Here is a 5,835-nt window from a genome sequence, read left to right as displayed (position 1 = left end):
TGTGAAGAAGTTTGGCCAGACCTCAACCCGAAGGCGGAGATCCGAGAGTTGTCCGAGAATGGTGAGCGAAATTCTGACCTTCTTAACTCGTCTGGTAGTTAATCGAAAATTACGAAAAAAACATGAGGACGTAGCCAGTAACACGATCTAAAACTTTGTCGAAGGAATCATGTCGATCCGATCTACGGATCGAAAGATATGAAAATCGGAAAAGAAGGTTGTGTTTCAATTTTCAGAGGGCGGAGAAGAAAGAAGAAGAAGAAAAAAAAAAAAAAAAAAAGAAAGGAGTCGGCCGGCGAGCAGCGGACGGCGGCGACAGGCGCCGAACGGCTGCGACAGGCGCCGGACAAGCGTCGACCATCGGCGGAGCAACGCAGATCCAGCGAGGCATCGACACGTGTCGCCTGTAAGCCGGGCCGAACCGCGACGCGAGCCGAGCCGACCGGACCGGCCGACCCGCGACTACGCGGAGGCGGGTGCGCGTGCAGCCTACGACTGGCGCCTTCCCGCGCGTGAGCGCGCGTGGAATGGCCAATTTTGCCCGGTTGCTTTCTGTTTGCCAGATTTTTGTCCCGGTTCCAGTTCTAATACTGTTCTTACGTGAATAGGGACCTAATTTAAAGAAATCAGTACTTTTGGACACCTCACGGGCAAAGAAACGCTAGCAAAAAGAGCACGCGTCAACCAGGTAAGTCACCACCCAGTATTTAGGAAGAAATACTTGTAGGGTTCGCTTGGATTGTATGTATGCATGTTAGTAATTTTGCCTTAAATTAGCTCTCCATGAATGAAATTAATCAGATGGATTGTTATGATGTGTTGGGTGAATTATCTGAGTGTTGCTTGTATGCCTTAAGCTTCCATTGTACGTATGCATGCGCTTAATTTAGGTTGGAATTGTGTATTCCGTGTTCCGGGTGCTCGATGGATGAATTCGCCCCATTGAGCGCGAACTTCGTGTTTTGGGTGCTGGATGGAGGCCATCGCCTCGTTGAGCCGGCCTGCCTAGTTTGCATGAATATTAGGATGTTAGAAGACGGTTGCATGCACACCCGTTATTTTCTAGTACCCATTTCTATGATAAGCTTAGAGAATTACTATTAGGAGCGATATGTCGCTCCAGCCAGACTTAATTTTCCCCTAGGAACTTAGCAGTTAACCATGGCAAGAAAGTACCTAGGAGTGTTTATAGATTGCTAGCGTGAGAACGGTATCTATAGCTTCATGGGAGGACCAAGGGTCTCTGATCAGTCCTTACTGCTCTTAGCCATTTCGCATGGGGAATGTGTCCCCACGTCGTACAGCCCATTAGCTGCATGGGAACGAGTTGGGTCGCGCCCCCCCATAGGAGGACTATATGGGCGTAGGGGTATTCAGCACCCCCTAGGCTAGATACCATGTAGTCCTAGATAGCCATGTAAAGGTAGCGCCTCATAGAGAGATACCGATCATATCAGCTTGGCATAAGGAACCTCTAGGTGACTAATGAAAGGACGATGAACCGGTGAAACCCAAGGGGCAAGCCCCAAGAGACTAAGGTTAGAACCCGATGTCCTAGAACTGAGTTTCTGTTAAATTAAGATGCGAAGAGAGCCTACAAGTAGGTGGCTTACTGAGTATAATTTTTATACTCATCCCGTTCTCCTTTATTTTTCTCAGGTGTTCGCTGGCTGCTGGTCGAGGTAGAGGAGCGTTTGAGAGCTGTACAGTCACAGAGGGGGTCGTTCCGGAGCGTCAGTCCCTTTTCGGTCTTTTGGAGTTTTTTGTATTTCATTTTATATTTGCAATTTCTTTTGTAATAATTAACAAACAAAATTTCTCTCTTTTGTTTTAATTCAAAGTATTTTTATCCTTTTACTTTGCATTTCTTTTCTTTTATTTTCCTTTTGTTTGTTTTCGATTTCGTCTTTTTAGTCACGATTCGGTTTTTCGAAGCCTCGAAAATCGGGTCGTGCCATTAACACTACTAACATACAGGTTCCCCTACCACAGTCCCTCTTTACCTTATATAACATATGTCACATATTCATGCTTCGTAAATACATGACCGACTTAATGCACATTCCAGACCATAAACCTTTCCAGATAGACAAGGACCAAAGTTATTCCGAGATTAAAACGCTTTCGAGGACGATTTTTTTTAGAGGTATATGATGTAACAACCATAAAAAAAAAAAAAAAAAAAAATAATAATAATAATAATAATAAAATAAAAAATAAGAAAAAAATTATAAGGGGGTTTTTTACTTTCCATTAACCTCTCACAACTTCTCCCTAAAATACTTCCCCTAAAATACTTTCCCTAAAATACTTCTCCTACCAAGTATCAGTAATTCCTTCCTTAACAAACAAACAGAAAACCAAAATGTTTAGTTCTCTTAGAAGGAGAGACTTTGTTGAGGAAGTCATTATTCATATTTTAATCTTCTTTTTATTTTATTGAAAGGTATTAATTTGGTTATAATTATTTAGATCTTTGTTGGAAATTAAATACCATGATGCATTATGACGATGACTTTTCTAAGATACAACACTAATTGATGTTAATGATGATGAACGTATGAAGGCCAATGCATGCATGTTACCTATGGTGATGTATGAATAATGTATAGGGTTGTGTCATAAGAATGATTTAAAGATGAAAATCATAGGGACCTCATGTATATTGTGTGTTCACCGACGCGTACACTATGTTGACGATGATAACGATCATGCCTTGCATGATACTCGGGGGGGTGTGCTAACCTCTAGACGTCCGACTACGGACAATAGCCCAACTCTGATGGTTCCAGGGGGTGCAAGCTACCTTTGGACTAACACTCGCACGTGTGGATCATGTGTAGGGAAGTACTACACATCCAATTCGTTTGGATTGGAGGCCACCTCCATGATGATTTTAACAATAGGTCCCCAATCATAGTAGCATGTGTTTGCATTCCTTGACCCCAATAGTGGGGTCACTTACGAAGTATTTCTTAAAATACCCCAAGTCGTGTGCTACTTCTATTTCAGGTAAATGCAAGACACCCTTATACGGTTGACCAATAAAAATATAATACATGTGCCATTTAAAAAAAAAAAAAAAAAAAAAAAAAAAAAAAAAAAAAAAATCTTATGTTGGGTAGGATACAATTATATACCCATTAATTTATTTTATTTTTATTTAATTTTATAATTATTTTTAATTCTCGAGAAACATAAATTTATTTTATTTTTTTAATTTCATAATAATTTTATTTTATTTTATTTCATAATTTTATTTTATGAGTCTTTTTTATTCTGGAGAAACATAAATTTATTTTATTTTTATTTAATTTCATAATTATATTTTATTCTCCCCAAACTCTTTAGGCCCAAAAACTTTTAGAATGATAAAAAAATTTGACATTTTGTTCCAAAAAATTGTTGCTACCGAGTTCCGAAAAATCGGACTAGGAATCTTTAGTGTTTTAAACTAAAGTGATAACAACTACACCACAACAACTAAATGTTGATAATGAAAAAATAGTTAATAATTATACATTTAATGTTCTAAAAAATATCCTTAGAACCTCCAAATGTTTCATCAATATTCATTAAAAAAAAAAAAAAAAAAAACTTTTATTGTTAGTTAGATAGACGTGTAATAGGTAGTTTAAAAAATACAATTGAACTAGAAGTTCAGTTAATACTTTTAATATTTTTTTTTAAAACAAAAAACTTCAAAATACTCTTAATTTTTTTTTCAAAAATTGAAAATAAATATTCTTTGATCACTTTCCTCTACAATTTTGTCCCCAACTCTCCATGTACAAACATTTCTCAACATGAATTTACACTCAAATAGATCGTTTATTTTCAATATTATTCTTTTCCAACTCAATACTTTTACAGAAATAAGATATTTAAATGTTAAAGTTTAGTACATTCATTGTCTATTAAAAATTTTGGGATTTAAAGAAAAAAAAAGAGAAAAATTTTAAAGAGCAAGAAGGAAATTAAGAGGAATTAAGAAGAAATTAAGAGGGTATTAAAAAAGTAGGAGAAAAAAATATAAGAAATGAGAGAACATTTTCAAAAGAGAGATAATGGATGGAATATAGATAAATGATTTTTTTATGGTGTAGTCATGATAAGAAGTTTTTTCTTTTTTTTTTTTTCTGTAAAAGAATACATTTGAAGGATCTCAAAGTGGTTGCCTAGAGTCTATAGTTGTGACTCTGTAGTTGTGCTGGTTTCACATTTGTATTTCTTTAGAATTTTTTTTTTGATTGAATCCTTTGATTGAATCCCAAATTCTTTGCCCGAAATAGTTTCGATGGCGTGAAAAAGGTAGTTCTTAGCTTCTCAATCTTTCAATTTCTGATTTGCTACCTCTTTTTGTTCATCTAAGTAATCAAGATCATCTATATTCTACACCAGAAATCTAAGACTCAACTACTTGCCAATATTCTTTAGAGCGAAGAAATTTCTCCATTAACATGCTCTAATGATCGTAGTGACCAACAAATTTTGAATTACTGGTTGAACAAAGTTGCCTTCGGTAGTCATCTTTGGCTGCAGCTGGAAGAGACCAGGCGCTCTGATGCTAAATGATAAATTTAATGTAGCATTAGAAGATAAGTTTGCAAAGGAATGAAATTCAGTCCTTTATTAGGTGAAAAAAAACACTATATTTATGAGGCGTACAATGATTGATACAAGAGAAAAACAAAATCCTCACCCAAAACAGAATATCATGCAAAAGATGGGCAAAAGACCACAGTAATGACCAGATAGTCATAATTACTAAAACCTAAAAATAGCAACTAAAACTTTTAGAATAAACTAACATGGCATGTACTTTTAACTCTCCAGTGATGAGGACGAACTAGTGTGCCGTTTTATAACTTAGGGCATCTCTGACTACGTTTGCCTTTCCAGGGTGGTACTGGATATCTATATCGTAGTCCTCATTAATTCCAACCAACGAAATTTTTTTTGGGTGAAGAAGTATTTTAGGCTATTGGTGGTCCATGTAAATTTGGGTCTTTTCTCCAGGGAATGTCACCATATCTATATTGCGAATACTACTGCGGCCGATTCTAGGTTGTGCGTAGGATAGTTTTTCTCATATTCTTTCAATTGGCGTGATGCATAAGCAACAACCTTACAATGTTGCATCAACACGCACCCTAATCTTTTTTTAGATGCATCGTTGTAGATTACGTATCCCTCCGAGCTTTATGATCACATGAGCATTGGAGTTGACACTAGTCTTTATTTTAGGTCTTGGAAGCTGGCCTCATATGCGTCATTGCATATAAAAGGTATGTCCTTCCTTGTAAAATGTGTAAGAGGCGAGGCTATTCTAGTGAAGCCTCGGACAAATTTTCGATAGTAGCCTACTAACCCCAGGAAGCTTCATACCTCTGTAACCGTAGTTGGATGTTCCCATTTAGTGACGACTTCTATCATAGTGGAGTCACTTAAATCCCATTTTTAGACACTACGTGTTCTAACATTGAGACTTTTCGTAGCCAAAATGCACATTTGGAAAATTTGGCGTACAACTTGTTCCACCTTAAGATACTTAAGACTTTTCGGAGGTGTTCCTGGTGTTCTTGATCCGTTTTCAAGTATATTAGAATGTTGTTTATGAACATCATAACAAACATGTTTAGACATTCCTTGAATACATGGTTTATTAATTTCATGAACACGACTGGTGCGTTGGTGAGGCCAAATTACATCACTACAAACTCGTAGTGACCATATCTTGTTCAAAGGTTGTTTTCGATACATCTCATTCCTTAATCTTAATCTGATGATAGCTTGATCGAAGGTCTATCTTGGAAAATACTGTCGCCTCTCGGA

At 36.9% G+C, this 5,835-nt stretch overlaps 1 long non-coding RNA gene across 1 annotated transcript; it reads left to right on the top strand.

The window, feature by feature from the left end:
* The first annotated feature begins 594 nt into the window (after window positions 1–594).
* Window positions 595–1,834, top strand: LOC147786256 (uncharacterized). The gene is made up of 2 exons (XR_015414761.1): window positions 595–688; window positions 1,660–1,834. It is a non-coding gene; the product is annotated as an uncharacterized LOC147786256 (long non-coding RNA).
* Window positions 1,835–5,835: the final 4,001 nt, after the last annotated feature.

The sequence above is a fragment of the Cucurbita pepo genome, unplaced genomic scaffold (assembly GCF_057944985.1).
Source record: "Cucurbita pepo subsp. pepo isolate OVF unplaced genomic scaffold, ASM5794498v1 scafford_4, whole genome shotgun sequence".
NCBI lineage: Eukaryota > Viridiplantae > Streptophyta > Magnoliopsida > Cucurbitales > Cucurbitaceae > Cucurbita > Cucurbita pepo.
The sequence above is the reverse complement of the archived record's forward strand: the minus strand, read 5'-3'. Positions and strand labels throughout refer to the sequence as shown.